Source organism: Panicum virgatum, chromosome 2N (assembly GCF_016808335.1).
Source record: "Panicum virgatum strain AP13 chromosome 2N, P.virgatum_v5, whole genome shotgun sequence".
Lineage (NCBI taxonomy): Eukaryota > Viridiplantae > Streptophyta > Magnoliopsida > Poales > Poaceae > Panicum > Panicum virgatum.
The window spans coordinates 49,657,078-49,673,045 of NC_053146.1; the positions used below are offsets into that span (position 1 = coordinate 49,657,078).

Below are 15,968 nucleotides of genomic sequence, written 5' to 3' on the forward strand. Positions count from 1 at the left end.
AATTGTGGACTATAGGGGCCTGTGCGCTGCACCAGCTGCCGGGAGAGCCATGCTTCACCGTTGATGCTACTGCTGTGTAGTGGTGACCATTCTGACCCGGCCGAGACTCGGAGCCAAGCCGCAAAAGCCATGGGAGGGTGGAACCGGCCGGCGAGCCCGGACCCGTTCGGCGGATTGAGTTGAGCTGAGGGGATGGTATGCTCCGGCGGCGCGGTGGCTGCCCCGCCTAGCCTGGCCGGACGCGAGAACGCGATCTCTTGCTGGTTGGTGGTGTTGACGATCAAAATTGATATAGAATAGGCTAGACCGGTCTGACTGGTGCTCGTAAATAGTCTGACCGGTCGACCCCGGTTGGAATCCGGCAAAGCGCCGACCGGTCTGACCGGTCTATATAAAATCCGAGTACAATTAGAACTCTTGTAGATTTAGATTTGGAAAAGATTTCTTTGCGAGATAAGTCCACCCCACCCTATAAATATAAAGGGTCACGACCGATTGAGTTGTATCAATCGATCAAACACTACAACTTTTATCTTTTTATTTTATCTTGTCCTAACTTTTCCAATCTACTATTTGCTGTTCCTCTTTCGTCTCTACGTCGATTGATGGTGTTCTAGGTGGCCTGCCGACCCTAGAACAACCCTGCGTGCGCCTGCCCTGACGGGTCTTCCCGGGCTAATGTTCGTAGGCTTCGTCACCAACCTCGCCGGCGGCGACCGGTCTGACCGCTCCTTGAGACCGGTCTGTGCGGCGGCGCTGCAACGCGCGGCTCTGCTCGAGGCACGTTCGAGTGCGTCCGTGTGTTGGCCGTGATTTGCGTCAACATACTTTTTGGCGACTCCGCTGGGGAAGAATCAATCGGCTACAATGACAGGTAAAATTCCTAAACCTAGTGATGTTGATGCCACCAACATCCAGAGGCCCACTGTTCAACAACTTTCGGCCGATTATCAGAAGGTTCTTGTTGGCATCCGACAGAATATCAGAGAAGAAAAGGAGAAGGAGATCCAGAAGCTGGTGGAAGAACCCATGAAGCAGTACATCTCGCACTTTTCCATCGACCGTCAAGGGAAGGTCACAACGGATGACGCCTTCGATGCTTCACAGTTTGAGGTAAAATTCGATGAGAACGAATAGTCTGTTCATAATTCTGAAATAGCTAATGTTATAGATAGTGTGTTTCTCCTCATGTGAATAATAAGTTGGATTTTGTGGGTCAAAATATTCATAGCATGTTTGATAACCACTTTAGCTGAATAGAATCACATCTTGGTATGAAATATATCGGTAGTGATATTAATACATCTACATCTAATACCGATAAGCCAACAAATAATTCAGCTAATTGCAAAAGTCCAACTAATAATGCTTTAGTGATTAATTCGGCTAACCAGCATAACCGAGTTAATTATAATTCAGCACCTCATGCAAATGTGCCGTATGGAGCAGCAAGTTCGTTGCAGCATTCTACACCGCTGAACTTTGCTCAACATCATGGCACACCTATTGTAAATCGGCCTATGGCCGATGATTTTGGATCTAGCAACATTAAAGATGAAGTGATTAAAATCTTTAGACAAACTTTTGGTATAGATCCAAAAGGAAGATGCCGATCATATAAAAAACCATACCCTGAAGAATATGAGCATGTTGCATATCCACATGGTTTTAAAATTTCTGAATTTGTTAAATTCACTGGTGATGATAGTAGAACTACATTAGAGCATATCGGCCAATTTATTATACAATGTGGTGAAGCTAGTACTAGTGATATTTACAAATTGAGATTATTTCATTAGTTTCTATCGGGTGCTGCATTTACTTGGTTTATTTCATTGCCACACAATTCAGTTCGCACATGGGCTGATTTAGAGCAGAAATTCCATAATTATTTCTTTAATGTTGAAACTAAATTGAAATTGTCACATCTTATATCGGTTAAACAAATGATACATAAAGGTGTTGCTGAATATATTAGAAGATTTAGAAGTATTAGAAACCGATGCTATAGTTTAATAATTTCTGATAGAGATTTGGCTGATCTAACTTTTGCTGGTTTACTTGATTTTCATAAAGAAAAGCTAGATGGACAAAAATTTCTAGATGTTAGTCAAATTTTGCAACAGGCTCTGGTTAATGAAAGGCGGGCTAAAGAGGCTAGAAATTTGCAAAAGTCCAATGAAAAGCCTAATTGTCTTGTTTATGTTCTTGGTTGTGAATTAAATTGTTCGGACGATGAAGGCAATAATGTTTATGCTGCTGAATTTACTTGGCCTTCTAATAATAAATCTTGCACTTGTGGTTCTCTCAAGCCAATTCAGAAAAATCGGCAAGATAATATTAAGTTTACTTTTGATGTATCCAAATGTGATCGCATATTTGATGAGTTAACCAAATTAGGATACATCAAATTGTCTCATGCTATTCCTCCGCTTGAGGAATTAAAGCGGCATGCTTATTGCAAATGGCATAATTTTTTCTCTCATGCAACCAATGATTGCAATGTGTTTAGAAGGCAAATTCAATTGGCCGTTAATGAAGGACGATTGATTGTTCCACATATGCAAATTGATAACAATCCTTTCTCTGTGCATACTATTGAATTACATAATCATAAGTTTTTAATTCGGCCAAATCAAGCCGAATCAACAAAGGGGAAGAATGTGGTCATTGGTGAACCAAGATCTGAACAGAAGAAGAAATCTCTCGAAGCCTTGTAAAAAAGTTCAACACTCGGGGGGCAAGATCAGAAAAAGGGCGCCAGGTCTGTACAGACCGGCCTGACCGGTCTGATGACCTGTCTGACCGGTCCATCCGGAAGTTCAGCGCTCGGGGGGCACAAGCAACAAAAAGGTGCCGGGTCTGTACAGACCGGTCTGACCAGTCATTCTGAGAGCTCTGGAAAAAAATTCCAGAAACGCCAAAAAGAAAAGGCGGAGTTTCAAGCAACTCTTGGCCAAGTATGAGGAGAAAGGAGCTACTTAGAAACAGAAGAAGCGACCAGATCAAGCTAAAGATATAAATTCATCATCGGAGCATCGTGAGCAATCGGCTTCTCATGTGCAACAAGATAATAATGCTTTTGCGCCATATTTATTTGGTGAGCCGGTTGCTCCATTGTTTTGGTCATATCCTTACTATTACACACTTTTGGATTATAGTAGAATGCATATGCATCTATACTTCATTCAATATTTTTCGACATATCCAAGTTATGGTGCTTCTCAAAGACCGATTGTTGTTAACGATAATCTAGTCAAAAGCAAACCTACGTGCAACCAAGATGGTGAGAAAGATATGAAGCAAGATAATCAATATTTACAGCCGAGGTGGTGTCCCTCAGGCTTGTCTCACACCCAAAAGAGAAGGTTGCAACAAATGCGCAAGAAGGAGTCCATGGAACAGCAAGCGGAGCAAGTATGAAGGCTTAAGCAAATTGTTTCGTTACCAGTTTGAGGAAGAAGCAAGATACGGCCGATAGAATTTATCGCCCTTAGAACAAAATATGGCTGATAAAATAAGGCTTAAGTAGGTGAAGCATATGTTTGTGTTGAAGACAACCATCTTTTGTTGTAGAGGTGTTGGCCTGTAAGTTCATATTTTAGTTACAGCCATATGTTTGCTACTCAAAATTCCACCAAGAAGCTGCTACTTGCTATTTACTTAAATAACGAGAGCAGGGAGAATTAAGCTATTGACAGCCTTTTTTATCTCCTGAACAGTTCAAAATAACTGATTACATTGTTATACTTGTAGGTTTTCAACATATTTTGATCGAACTAGGTGAAAAAATTGCTACTGTTGCTGCTGTGGAGTATCCAAGTTCCTTTGGGCTGCTTACTCGCTACTGTACTTAGCAGATTTTGGCAAGTTCAATAGGGAAGGATAATTGAAGAGTAATGCGTGCTGCACTACTACTCGATAAGTTGGACCATGACCATTCTTGTGCACTTGCTAAAAGTAGTAGTCAGAACGGCATGCACGCTTGATTATTTGTATGCACTGTGTGCTGCCCAAAGGTTGCATAAACACCATGTGTAATATTAATCCTCTAGTCTCCTGTCTTTTGAACATGTTACCAATGTGAATGATCTATAAGAGTTGAAATGATCCAATCTGTACAGCTGCAGTCTTAAAGGCACCAATTTAGTTGTGCATTATTATAGAACCTACTGAGAGAGCATGATGTTACCATGATGAATAATATTTAAGGGATACATCTCTATGTAAAGTGTGTCATTTCCTTGATATGTAATACAATTTATCATCTTAATTGTATACCCTAATTTACTTGTGAAAAGAACCTAGTATCCTTTGCAGTCAATTTCACCATCCAATACAAAGAAACTGATCCATCAGTTTCAACACGGCAAACGTAATTCTGGAAACAAGATACTCTGAAATATGGATTATTTTAATCTTGTCAAATATGTTCATTCACTCTATTCAAATTACAGCTGTAACTACCAAGGTTCAATCTGAATCAACAGCACTGTCCAGATTACCACATAGTTAAATCTACTTCTACTAGGAATCAAACAAATAGAATATAAAATAGAATATAACCCTGCTTCAATCAATCGGGCTATTACAAGCAACGGTTCCAAGCATCTACTTCAACAGCAACATGACTCCTCCAGCAAAGATCTTTGTCAGGCCAAAGTCGTCTTCACATAAAAGGGTTCTTTCTACTCTTCCAGAAAACTAGCTGCAAAACAAAAATAAATATGCACTTCAGTAGCAACATGTGAGAAGCGTGGTCAACATGAAAATTGTATCCTCAAAAGTCAAAATATGTGCCCATAACAACTTCCTAAAATACAAACATATAAATGTTCCAGTTTGACTTTATAAATGCTATTTTTAGCATACTTTGTAAAAGTCTTGATTTCTATCATGACATCAAAGACGATTGTTTGAGAATTATATGATCAGGTACCTTGTATCATTGTTGTGGTGCTTTGTTTGGGCAGTTACGGGAATCATGTATCACAACTTGCTTGCATGTCTTGCACATACGTGGCATCCTTTGATTTTTCTTTTTCTTCTCATTCTTGTTTTGTTGCGCCCCCTTATCATGACGCCCTTTGATTCTCTTGATCTTACCCCTAGAACGTGTATCACTTGGTGGGAGGATGTCAATTCTATTTGGAATAGAGCAACCAAGGTATGACTCATACTCCTCCACCTGGCTTCCTTCTTTTCCTGCAACCATCTCCTTGAGTTTCTTCCCAACTGCAATTAATTCATCCCTTAACAGACGCATAGCTATAGATGATTGCTTAGCTTCCAGGACTAGTTTTTCCATTTGGTTACAAATCTCTGAAAGCAATTTCTATGTCTCTGGATCATTCTTATTGCTAGTGTTTTCTTCCAACAAGGTGCCATCTGCATCAAACACTTGTGTTTTCTTGCATCCCTGCATAAACCTTTCCAATAAATAATAACTTGGGAGTTCATTAAGCTTGGCACCTCTTAGAACAGGAATGATATGGCGACATGGTATGCCATGTGTTTCAAACAGCATACAGGAGCATGTTGCAACCATGGTTGACCTGTTGTAGTGTACAACTCTTGGTCTCCGAGAATCTTCAATGATACCAGTTATTTTGACATCACCGTCTTGTTGCACAGTATCAATTAGGCAATGGTCCCTAGCAGCAATCACTTCTATCTGAAACTCCTTGAAAACTTCATGGGTGAAAACCTCACTGCCATGCTTCTCTATCCCCCATTCTGTCTTTAGATTACAGGTTGTGTGAAGGGTAACATTATCCATTTCAAGCTCCTTGTACCGTTGTTCTTCAATAGCTCCATCAAACCTCAGCCAAAACTCTACCAAAGAAAGTTTCCACCCAATCAGACGAGAGAAGAAAGAATTTTCACTCTCTGACCTTGAGGTGGTCCTCAGAAAACCTGACAAATATATGTCATTGAAAAAAGCTGGCACCCATGATTTTCGTTGTTCAAACTTTGTTGTGAACCATTCATTTCCATGCAGCTCATACTTGGTCACAATATGTCCCCATCTTTCCTCAAATTCTATTGGTGTCTCGGAGGACCAAACACACCAGCTCAAACGTTGGTGGAATTCTTCATCTTCTTTCAATGTCGGTCCAACCTTGTCAACAATTTTCATCAAAATATGCCACATGCATAACCTATGAACAGTTGTAGTAAAAACATCTTGTATTGCAAGCTTTATGCTTGCTGCCTCATCAGTAATAATGAGCTTAGGCGCAACACCTCCCATTGCTTTCAGAAATGTATGAAACAACCAAATATATGACTCAGTCTTTTCATTTGATAACATTGCGGCGCCAAACAATACACTATTCTTGTGGTGATTCACACCAGTGAAGGGTGTAAAAATCATGCCATACTCATTAGTGTTGTATGTAGAGTCAAAAGAGACAAGCTCACCAAAGTGAGCATAATTTTTCCTACAGGTCGCATCAGCCCAGAATACATGGACCAACCTGCCTTGGTCATCCACAACATAGTCGAAATAAAAACATGGGTTTGCAAGGCTCTTTCTACTCAACTGATCAACAAACATCAGAGCATCTGATGACTTTATTAAAACCCTCAAAGCACTATGGTAATTCTGCAAGTCCCTTTTCAGGAATCCAACATTCTCACCCTGCTACAGGAGACCTCCGCTGCACCGCGCCAAATCCCTGCCCATCTGCAATCGAGGGGAAATCCGAGATCATTAGTGCTACACCCTGCAAACCAAATGGAGAAGATGGGGAGAAGGTTCGAAGAATACCAGCAGAGCAGCTGGCCGGAGCTGGTAACTGCCGCCGCCAAGATCGAGCTCCACCGTTTGTCACGGCGATGGCTTGGCTTGCAAGGGATTGAGGCTGGGGCTGGCGGCACATTTGGGAGTCGACGGAGGGGTGTAAGAGCAGAAGCTGTTGCTGGTGCAGGCGTCTAATTGCAAAATGTATCATCGAGTAGTTGTACCGTTCATTTTCAATCTAATGGTCCACGGTGGTAGTTTCCAGGTTCCCATCTATTACCTAGTTTCCACTACATATAATCCCTCGTTCGGGAGACGCGCGCGGGAGGAAAAATTTTTTAGTTGCGTTCGCTGGGGTTCGAACATTGGCTGGAGAGATGTTGCGTCCGCCGGTCCGCGGGTGGACGCGGGATGGAGCATTGAAGCCGCGGATCCATATAACGTGGACCGTTTGATGGCGTTGATGTTTAGGTAGTTGAATTTTGAGCCATCGATTTCAATGGAGTAGGAAATCTGGGTACAATTTGATGGGTGAAGTGCTTCCCATCTATCTCAGTGGGGTGCATTTTGTTTGGTGGCTTTAGATAAACTTATTTGGTGCTTTAATGGATGGATGCAGGATAGATGCCAGGATGGGCTGCGGGGAGAGGCTGGAAAAATTTACCGGCCCGGCACAGCTGGGCAACAAAGCTACTTTTCTTCCTACTGGGCAGTTGGACCTAAACCTGCAAGTCTGCAACGACCCTCCTGCCCGCTCGCTCGTTGAGCGAGACGACGACTTAGCGTACAATGAAGATCAAATAAAAAGAACTAGTAACGTCGGGCGTCCTTGATTTGTGAAGGGCATCTAGGCCGATAGATGCTAATGGTAAGTTTCGGTGATTAATGACAACCGTATGCGACTAACGTGTGTTTTGAAGAAAAAATTAATGATTGGATTAGTCTCATATGAAATATGAAAGGAGACTCCTCAATTCAAAACAATCATGCGTGGCAAGGACTAAATTTGAAAGATTAAGGATCTTTTTAGTCTCAAGTGTCACAAGGAGATGAATGACACTTGATTTAGCTAAGTTTTATAGTTTCTAGTTCTTGACCGTACTATTAAGAGGGGTTCGTGAGTTAGTAGCTTGACCAAAATTGAGTTGGCCTTAGATATCTTGCACACTTGCTCAAAAACAGCCCAATATGGTCAATAGAAGTCAACACAACACTTGGAAGAAGAAACAATCGAAGTTACATTTGAATCCATGTCAATTCAGTTGAAAATGAAGAAAAACAGCAGCACCGGTTTAACCGATGCCCCTATCATCGGAGCATCCGATGCTTGGCGGAAGTTCCGACACCCTGTCGGTCTATCTCTCTTGGAAGCAAGCTGAAATCAAGTCAAGTCACTCTATATCACCGGTTGAACCGATGGTCCCAAGCAAAGCACCGGTACATTAGATGTACTTTGTTCCAGAGAGCATGTTTGGTGGACCTCAACTCGTCTTTAGCACCGGTTGAACCGACGCTTCAGAATTAACCACCGGTGCATTGGATGTACTATGTTCCAGAAAGCTTGTTTGAGTTGATCAGTGAACCTCTTTAGCACCGGTTGAACCGATGCCCCTACGGATCATGCACCGGTGCAATGACGCAAGCCTGGATACTATGTCAGAACCCCCAACGGCTATTATTTGGACACAGAGAGACCGGTTGGACCGATGCCTTCAATTTCTTACCCGTCGGTTCTTCCGATAGTCACGATTTTTCTACAGTGGACTTCCAACGGCTATGTGACCCTCTCCACTCTATATAAGGGCACCCCTGGCTCATTTGAACTGCCTTTGACACATTGAACACCTGAGGCCACCATTGAGAAGAAGAGAAAGTGCTTTGAGCAAAAGAGTGAAGGTCTAGTACATTGATTGTACTTCAACCTTGAAGAATTCAACCTTTGCAAGTGTAGCAAGTGTGTTTGAGCTAGGGCCAACTGAGTGTAGATCAAGTGAAGGCTTAGGAGCTTGTTACTCTTGGTGTTTGACGGCACCTAGCCGGTCTCGGTGATCGGGAGGTTCTTGGTGAGCTCTTGGAGTTTGTGGGAGCCCCAAGACAAGAAACTTGTACACGGTGTGAAGCTCGCCGTTCCGAAGATGGAGAAGAAGCATTCTTAGTGATCACTTGTTCCTAGGTGAAGCAAGGGAGATATACCCTTGTGTGGGTGCTCTAACGTGGATTAGGTGGGAGCGTCAACTCCTCGATACCACGAAAAAATTCCGGTTGTCTCGTGTCTATTACTTTTATTTCAAGCAATTAAATTCTTTTGTTGTTGTTCTTGCTTTTGATTGCTTGTAGGTTGACTAGGAAAACTTGCATGGTAGTGTGATCTCTTGCTTAGGTTTTGATCTTGCTAGTGTGCCTCCATCCAGACTAAATGATCATGATAGTGTGTTTACCTACCTAAGGACCTTTTGCTAGCGTACTCTAGTGATTAGGTTTCAAATTTGTAGATTGGACAATACTAGTCTAGGTTAAGGACTATGTAGAAATTTGAAAAAATCACAATTCAACCCTCTTCTTGGACCTCGATCATTTCAATTTGTTTTTAGATCATATACCAAGAAATGACCTACAAATTAGATACTACAGGTGCCGTTCTGGCATCCCAATAACCTATTGCCCATCGTGCTTCAGCAGCGCTGCAAACAAATGGGGCTCGAAGCCGTCATCCATGCTTTCGCCGCGCACGAAGTACCCTTCCCCCCACCAATATGTCGCTGTGGCTAAGCTAGCAAGCATTGGCTAGCTCCGGAACATGGAGGGCCACCAGAGCGACGTCCCGCTCATTGTCCCGGCCGAGCTGCGGGGGGGGGGGGGGGGGGGGGGGGGGGGGGGGGGCTGTCCAGGCAGGTGTGGGAGGAGTCCAAGAAGCTGTGGCAGGTCGTCGGCCCGGCCGTGTTCATGCGCCTGGCGCTCTACACCATGGGCGTGATCAGCCAGGCCTTCGTCGGCCACCTCGGCGACCGCGAGCTCGCAGCCTTCTCCATCGCCAACACCGTCGTCAGTGGCCTCAGCTTTGGCTTCTTGGTACGCCTTGGTCCCTTTTAAGTTGCGAGAGTTGCCTCCAGGATGGGCATGGACCTCACTCCCACGATGGCGTTGACTTCTCGGGGACAGAAAGCCATCCAGCTCTAGTTTTTGTTTCAGACTGCCATGAACTTGATAGTTTCATACCTATTCGGCTTGGCTGCTTTTGGTTTATTTTGGTTTATTTCAGCTTATTCTCTCTCATGGAACATTATTGAATCAGTTAAAATCAGCCATCTTTTTTCACTATTGAATGGGAGCAGTCTGCCGTAGGTTTAGTGACCCGTTGGCGTGTTGGGAACAGTCAGGAAGTCTATGAGGCCTAAGAACCATGTAAAATTGTGGGATGCAGTAAATAAAATAGGATTCCATTGCTCAAAAATATTTAGCGTATTTACTTTCGACTGTTTTTTATGTGTGATGTTGGTCACTATTTTCCAACAGGATTTGCTTATAAGATCTAATAAATTGATGAAATTATGAATCTATTTTTCAAGAAAAACTTGTACATACATACATATATATATGTATATATATATATATATGCAAAGTAGTTTTTTTAAAGTTATTTACAATATCAAAATAACTTTTGATTTAAGTATAGATAACTTAGCTGCTTTTACGCATTAGTTGCCCAAGGTAAGAAGTACTAGAAGAAATTATGTGTTTCCAAAAAAGAATTGTATTATCATACTTCGAAAAAAAATTAAGGGGCTATCTATCTATCAGCAGCTGACAGATTTTACGAGTAAAATATGTCACTTTGCTAACCATTGGATTAAAATCCGACAGTTTGAACAAGTGAAATAAATTGGAACATTTTTTGGACCATTTTATTTCTGTAATGAAACATTTTTTCTTAGATTTGAACACTGCAAATCTGATGCCTCTATTTTTTAGGAACATTCTACCTAAATCGTTTTATGTAACTCTTGGGAAACATTCCTCTTAGGATGGTACATTAAAACCTGATGGATTTTTCCAAAAAAAATGCCGCAAATAAAAAGTGTTTTAAAATATTTAAATGTATCAAAAATTACTTACATATCCATTACCTTAAACTATAAGTATACCTCCAAACTGCAATATTCCAGAGTAACATGGCATTGCAAATTTTTTCAAGAAAATAGCTAAAAGTAACAAAATTCCAGCCACTTGGAAATTGTGATTTGTTCTAAAAATAAATAATAGATTTACCCATTATACATATATTATGTGGTAAAAAAATCATCTGTGTCTTATGTTTGCCATTTCTCAGCTTGGCATGGCAAGCGCACTTGAGACGTTGTGCGGCTAAGCCTACGGTGCGAAGCAGTACCACATGCTCGGCGTCTACTTGCAGCGCTCATGGCTCATCCTCCTGCCTTCGCCGTGCTCCTAGCTCCGACATTCATCTTCAGCGCGCAGCTGCTCGTCGCGCTGGGTCAGACCGCCGAGCTATCGCTCGAGGCGGGGCTGGTCAGCATGTACATGCTCCCGCAGCACTTCACCACGGCCATCCTCTTGCCGCTCAACAAGTTCCTGCAATCCCAGCTCAAGAACTGGGTCACGGCAGCGGCCGCGGCCATAGGGTTCCCGGTACACGTCGCGGCGACCTGGCTGCTGGTGCGGTACTTCCAGCTCGGGGTCGTGGGTGCCGCGATGGCGATCAACATCTCCTGGGCTCTCATCACGGGTCTGCTGCTCGCCTACGCTCTCGGCGGTGGGTGCCCGGAGACGTGGAAGGGGTTCTCTGCAGGGGCGGAGACAAGGGGGCGGGTAGGGGCCATGGCTCCCCTAACGTTGGTGTAACTACACATAAACTCCCCTAATTTCATTGCTAATGTTGCTCATTAACAAGATGTGGCCCCTCCTAATTATCAGCATTAGTAAATTAGCCCCCTCTATGTTTCAATCCTGGCTCCGCTCCTTTTCTCTGCGTTGGCATTCGTGGACCTGAAGGACTTCGTCAAGTTGTCCGCGGCATCGGGTGTTATGCTGTGGTATGTATACGTTAGTTAGTTTGAACAACTAGTTCGGTCGTGAATCGGTGAGTGTGTTCTCATTTTTCTATACAGCTCTCGGTTCTCTCGTCTCGACTAATTAGAGCTAATAATTATAATTATTTATCTCACATCCTCTTTTATCTATTAAATATTCTAACACATTTTTTAGAATATATATTTATTATTATCTAGTCATAATAAATTTCATTTTGGATCACACCTCCATATGTATTTGGTATATATTTAATTGATCTATTTGTTTGTGAATTAGTATTTTATCTTTTCTATCATATACGAATACATACATGGTGACAAATATCATGTGTAGTAAACAATAATATAAATAACATATTAATAATGATAAAACTAGTAATTTAGAATTTTATATTGATGCACTTTAATATTTTGTTTTATAATTTATAGTTTCGATTAAGATTTTGGGGTTACTTTAATTTTTAATAATGATATAATTTGATAATTTATATGTAAATTTATGGAGTTATTTGCACTATTTTTATAATAGCATATGGGTAATTTACACTAAGATTAAGGGGTTACTTTAGATTTTTTTTAATAACAGAGGTGAGTAATTTAGATACATGTTTAGGGGTTTACTTTATGCTGTTTCATAATGTCAGAGGTGGTAATTTATTAGGAAAGATAACAAATCTAATGATGACTATTATGATTAGAGTTGTTGGATTGATGGCCGAATGTTTCTAATTTTTTTGAGAATTTCTAGGATTTCTCTATTTTTTTAGAGCACCCACCTAGAATTCTAGGTGGCTTCACGTGGAGGTGTTAAAGGAGCCTCCAATTACTAATAGTAAGATAAGATAGAGCATGCCAAAAGTGACCTTTTTCTGTGTGGCATTGTTTGCTTTACTGCATGTAGCTTGGAGAACTGGTACTACCGGGTATTGATTTTCCTCACAGGGTACATGAAGAACGCCGAATTAGCTGTGGATGCATTGTCTATCTGGTACGCCCGTCATCTCTCACAAGTCACAATTATTTTCTTTCAAAGAAACCTCTCTCATTGATAAAACTATAAGGAATAATAAAAAGTGTGACAAAATTATTTGTTATCCTCGTTGAACAGCATGAGCTTGGCTGGATGGGAGCTTATGATTCATATGGGATTCTTAGCAGGCACAGGGTAAAAAACCGAATGGCTTGACTCTAGCTATTCTGAAAGAATTAAATTAAGTAACTGAGCATCCTCAAATTCTTTACTAGGGTGAGAGTAGCAAATGAGCTTGGTGCGTCCAATGGAAAAGGAGCAAGATTTGCGACAATCGTATCGACAACTACATCCTTCATAATCAGCCTCTTCATTAGTTTTCTTGCATTGATTCTCCATGATAAACTCGCGATAATGTTCACCACAAGCGAGGCTGTGATCCAAGCAGTGGACAGCCTTTCTGTCCTACTGGCCCTCACCATTCTCCTCAATGGAATCCAACCTGTGCTCTCTGGTATTTTCGTCCAAACCTGACAAATGATGTGCAGCAAAATTTCTTCAATAGGTTCTCACCCTGTCAATTTCCAAAAGAAAACAGTTACATATGATTCTTGGTTGCTAAATTTGCAGGAGTTGCTGTTGGCTCAGGGTGGCAAGCACTAGTTGCCTATGTGAACATCGGGAGTTACTACTTGATCGGTGTCCCTTTCGGTGTTCTTCTAGCTTGGGGTTTCCACTATGGGGTCCTTGTAAGTCTTCAAAGTGCATGGATGACTAATAGCATGCTATTTCCACATTTATTTAGGTTGTCAATTCTGCAGGGAATGTGGGTTGGAATGATCAGTGGCACGGCGGTGCAAACTCTAATCCTTGCATATATCACCCTACGCCGCGACTGGAATGCAGAGGTTTGGTTCTCTTCTACAACATTGATCTATCAAATCATTTTGCTAGACAAGATTTTTGAACCTTCGGATGATTCTGCTTTCCTGGCTTGCCTAAGAGGTTTAGTTTTGCAGGCACTGAAAGCTAGTAGCCGGATGCAGAGATGGAGCATCTCCAAGTGAACCTCAGCCTCTGAATATTAGGGAAACACCGCAAAGAACTAATACATACCATTTAGATCACTCTAGAGCTAATATACTATTGCCTTCAATTGTAAATTATAAACCCAACAGCCGCCTGGATTATCATTAACATCTTTCCCAGATCATTTTAGTAGCCGCCTGGATTATCATTAACATCTTTCCCAGATCATTTTAGTAGCCGCCTGGATTATCATCCACAGTTGTCCCAGATCATTTTAGTCCTCCTAGAACAGCATGTTGTCCTTCTTAGTTTATACATGCTGGTACAGCTGTTGATGATGCTGATTATTTTTGTATTTGAAAATTGTTCTCTCTTTTCTTGAGAAAAAAACGATGGAAATGTTATCTGACCTGACTGAAACAAGTGACTTATTTGTATTTACCGGAACAAAGAAATCTAACACGCTAGCTGAGCACGCACCACGCTGCTATAGAATAGAAGTCTGACTTCCGACTGTGCATAGATCCCTGCTATGTTCTGTCTAACTGATGGCATTTCAGTATGGAACTTGAATCTGCCTCTGGAAATCTCCAAGTCATCAATCGTACTGGAGCGGAGTGTGGTTATAGTATATCGCAAGAGGTCATAGAACCAACAACCGTCACCCGAAGAGTATCTTTTTATGCACAACTTAATGGGTTGTCAGCCCAACCAATAGATGCATAGCCTATTTAATTCATCGATCACACAAACTTGATTGGCTAAAATAGTATCGCCAGTAGTCCTCCCGCAAGAAGAAAGATACATGCATGCAGGTGAAGACAAATTGATGACATTACCCACCTGTAAAGGGGTTCCAAACTAAAAATATAATAAATTTTGAAATATATAACCGAAATTATATTATGACTGAACCATAGTTTATATAATACTAAAAATATTTTTAATACTACATAATTAATTTTGGATCTTGGGGATAAAAAATTTAAGCACACTGATCAAATAATAATATACAACGAACAAAATATTAAACATCATGAACATTTAATCCTATGAATATTACGAACAAATTAGTCAAAATCACCGAAAATATTAATCTAAAAAAATGATCAAATTAGTTTGAAAATGTGTTCTAACCAATGATTTTTTAACTCCAAATAATATAACAGAGTAAATATTTGTTAGAATCGAATTAAAATAAAGAATATGATATCAACACATACTACAAATTATAAATAGAGATCAATTAAGTACCTGATAAAAAATTCAAGTATTATTAGAAACAAATAAAAGAAGAATAGAAAACTTTATTAGTGAAACATAAGGTTAATTGATAATAAAATAAAAGAAAAGGGAAAAAATAGGTATGAACATATTAACATACAAAAGATAAAAAATATACCCACATGAGATTTAGAAAAGCGAAAACGGAGAGTAAAGGAAGACAAAAATAAAATAAACAAATAAATATATCAATATATATACATATAGATAGGATATACATATGAGTTAAACAAAGTCAAAAGAAAAGAAAAGAAAACATAGAAATAAATATATAGGAGAAATAAATATTACCATATCACAACATCAACCTACCATATTAGGCAGAACAAGATGGTCCTCCCCTGGTAATCTATGATTTAGAATGGAATCCAAGGCCTGCCATGTGCAGGGCCAAAGACGCAAAGCAATATTAGCATGTATTTCAAGTTTTGCCTTGCACATCTATTATTACCCGAGAACAACCATGAGATGGACCACCATTGTAAGAAATTCCTCCCCCTCTCCTTTCCACAACCCCCCTCCTATACTGCAAACATAAAAACATTGTGTTTTTAGTCTGTTTGTGTTTAAATGCTCATTTAGATCATACAACACAGACCATATAGACCTGATTCATGCCTAAGATGGCATCCGAATGGTAAAGGCTTGCATGTTTAACAAATCCAATTGATGGTATGAATAGAAAACTCACAACTTCCATTTATAACATCATCTACATTTTCAGGTGAAATATGAGTTTCAGGTGAATATTTTCTCCTCAAGTTTGTTTGTATCCTAATGCTCCCATATATAAATTAATTCTTTCTTTATTTTCAGTCTAAACTCAGACTTTCATCATTGGCCTGGATATCAGGTGGTAAAGTCATGGTGTGCTCTTTTTTTCACACAGCAA

The 15,968-nt window shown here is 40.7% G+C and overlaps 1 pseudogene; it reads left to right on the forward strand.

Annotated features, from left to right (window-relative positions):
• The first annotated feature begins 867 nt into the window (after positions 1 to 867).
• LOC120662707 lies at positions 868 to 14,233 on the forward strand (annotated as a pseudogene).
• The last annotated feature ends 1,735 nt before the right edge of the window (positions 14,234 to 15,968 follow it).